Raw genomic sequence first — 3520 nt, 5'->3', positions numbered from 1 at the left:
TTATATGCTCAGTTTCCTTTTTCCAGCCACTTATTGCTACTTGTCCCAACTTTTTTGGGATTTGTTGACACTGTAAAATTTTGAATCAACATATTTTTCTTTTAAAATGTTACATTTAATCTGATTAAACTTTTGATCTGTCATCTATGTTATATTAAGAATAAAATAATGACATTTGCCATCTCCACATCATTGCATTCAGTTTTTATTCGCAATTTGTTTAGTGTCCCAACTTTTTTGGAATCCGGTTTTATTCTTACAGTTTATTTACTGTTTGAACATGAATGCACATCAATATAAGCAAGGTAATTTAACACTATGTGGCAAAACGCAAAAATCCAACAAAAATCTTCCCAGAGTTCCCAGCAAAATCAGAATGAAAATTGCCCGATTGGCAGTAAACTGCCCAATCTGGTAACACTGGGAGTGACACGTGTGAGTGAAAGGTGGTGGGCGTGACTACGGTAACAAAATGTGTATTTAGCATTGGATTTGAATCAGTACGTTTTTCATCCAGTAAAAACAAAGATGTTGACAAATAAACAGGACAATGTTTTGGCAATTTAGTGATATTTCCACAGTTGTGGTCTCGACTTGTCTTGAAATAAATTCCCAAGTCCTCAATGTCCGAGACCGAGACAAGACCAAGACAAAATGGGGTCGAGCCCGAGACAAGACAGGGACCATCAAAAAGTGGTCTTGAGACCAGTCTTAAGACCAAGACCAGTCTCGAATACTACAACACTATCCTGATGCATGCTCAATAATCCAGGTAGAAAAATCTTTAAAAAAGTTAAGTCTGGTCCTCTGGACATTAAAAAAAGAAAAATGTAGAAACGTTTTGTCTCTCATCCGATCAGTCTTACATCAGAGAAACTAAACAGCCACTGGCCAAAAGGATGGACCAGCACAATGCTGTGATTGCTAGTATCACTCAGCCCTCTGTGAACAGTAAACAGCCATCAGGTGCTAATGATCCATTGTTAGGCTGATGGTCCTTCTTGAGCATGTGATCAGCTGGTTCTGGTTGTCAGCAGCAAAACTGGTTGATCCACTCTGAGAAGGTGCTATTTAAGAGACTGAGCTGAATACAGCACCTCAGACTGAGGAAGTCTCTTGGATGAAAGACGAAACGTTTTTACAAGTTTTTGCTTTGTTTTTTTGAAGGTCCAGAGGACCAGATTTAACTTTTTTTAGATGCTACAACACTATTTAAAGGTTCTGTTTCTGTGTTTTAGGCTGAAAACGGGTTCTCAGCAGAAACTCCACGAGGCTCTCTGCTGACACCTCCTGGTAAGACCTTTGTTCTAACCTGCCAACATGAGAGAACATGCCAAGAACAAAAGTGTCTTCTGTTTTTAAGACAAAACCATTTTTAACCAGATCTCAGGAGGTTCCATGACGGGTCTTCATATCTTCTCGGGTTCTTCAACCAAAATCTCAGAAAACAAAGGGATGCTTTTTTCAAACAGGAAGTCGGTCCCAGCAGTTCTTCCTCTGATTTTATCCTCAAATGGTGTCCCCATTGAGTTTGTTGATTCCTATAAATATTTGGGTATCTTGGTCGACTCACATCTTTCTTTTAAGCTCCATGTGGAAAACTTGGTAAAGAAACTGAAAGTTAAACTGGGTTTCTTTTTCAGAAACAGATCCTGTCTAACTCTGAACCCTGAGGAACACCTTGTATCTGTGACTTTCCTTCCCTCCATTGATTACGGTGACATTATTTACATGAACGCTCCTACAAGAACCCTGCAGATGTTGGATGCTGCAGATGTTGGATGCTGCAGATGTTGGATGCTGCAGATGTTGGATGCTGTCTATCATGGTGCACTAAGATTCATAACTAGCTGTAACTACCGTACCCACCACTGCACCCAGTATCCACTGGTTAACTGGTCACCATTAACTTCACGCAGACTCTCCCACTGGTACATCTTCATCTTTAAATCACTTCCTGGTCTGCTGCCTTCATACATCTCCTCCTTCATGTCTCTGTGTGAGTGCAGCTACAGCGTGCGCTCTCAGGACATCATTACCTGCAGTGTTCCCTCAGTGAGGACTGAACTAGACAAAAGGACCTTCTCCTACTCCGCTCCTGTTTCCTGGAATATCTTGTAAAAAGACCTGAAGCTCTCGACCTTTGACCTCTCTAAGTGTCTTTAAGAATCTGTTGGACTCCTGGCAGGGACCAACGCAGACATGTTCCTGTTTTTAGTTTTCTACACCACCTTACAACCTAGCTGTTTTTTCACTACTTTTCCTTTTGATTGCCATTTTATTTTAACTTATTTTAAAAAATTTAATTTGTATGCATCCTTTATGACAGTCCACTGTTGTCATCATTCTTTGTTAAAATCAGGTCTCTCTTGTAAATGAGTCCCCAAGGCTCAATGGGATTAACCTGTAGAAATAAAGGTTCAATGAAAAAAAAACCTGATCAAAACAAGTCCAACCTGTCCACAAAGTCCAACTTTAATCAACAAAACCAAAACTGTTGAAAATCCTTCTGCAGTTTTTCAGGCCACAGAAAGTTCCAGTCTTAGTTGCACTAGTGAGTTTTTGAGAACCACCTCTGATTTTCAGGAGAACACATGGTACAACTGATGTTTCACTGCCCAATCCCTGTGAAGATCTGCCCCCACATGTAGGATTTAATCTGCAGAAGTTCATGAAGATGGATGTGGACCAGTTTTTAATCATTCTTATTTATCATTTATATGATAAATATTGATATGATATTATTGAAATAGCCCAAGTCTATGGCTTCTAGACCAGGACATTCAGGGCTGTCAGAGACCTCCTGTAGGACTCAGACTCTGTTGTGATGCCTGTGGCAAAATTCAAGTGGGTTCCAGGTGGGTTCAAGACCCCCACAAAGACTATGGAACTGATTTTCCTGAGCATGTTCAAAACTCACACATTGCAGCGGAGTCCCTGAGACTTTGCAAGGAAGTTGAGAATCCTGCAAATGTTGGGAGACTTTGGACAGATTATTTTATGAATGCTGTTCACCAACCGCTCTCCACCCAGTGAGGTATCATCTTCACTGAGAGTTTGCAGAAAACTAATGTGATGGTGAGGCTTCCAGGACCTCGTACTGCTCCAGGCAGCTCAGATAGTGACTGATGACGAGTCATGATACAGCAGTTTGGTTCTTCAGTCCTCTACTTTTCATGAAAATGACTAACAAAATCTGCTGGTTCTTCTGTCTCGTCTGTCCTTCATCCTCTCTTAAATCTACCTAAAGTTACAGTCAGGAACATCCCGAGAGATCCTTGTGTTGGTTCTCTTAGGAGATCCTGATGCATGCTCAATAATCCAGGTAGAAAAATCTAAAAAGTTAAGTCTGGTCCTCTGGACATTCAAAATACAAAACAAACAAAAAAAATATAGAAACGTTTCGTCTCGACTTCTTCAGTCTGAGGTGCTGTATTCAGCTCAGTCTAATATCATATATCTCTTAGGATGTTTAATGGAAACCAACACGTTTGTTCTCAAGTCAATTCAGTTCCGTTTT

The sequence above is a fragment of the Nematolebias whitei genome, chromosome 11 (genome assembly GCF_014905685.2).
Source record: "Nematolebias whitei isolate Nwh7 chromosome 11, NemWhi1, whole genome shotgun sequence".
Classification (NCBI taxonomy): domain Eukaryota; kingdom Metazoa; phylum Chordata; class Actinopteri; order Cyprinodontiformes; family Rivulidae; genus Nematolebias; species Nematolebias whitei.
The sequence above is the reverse complement of the archived record's forward strand: the minus strand, read 5'-3'. Positions refer to the sequence as shown.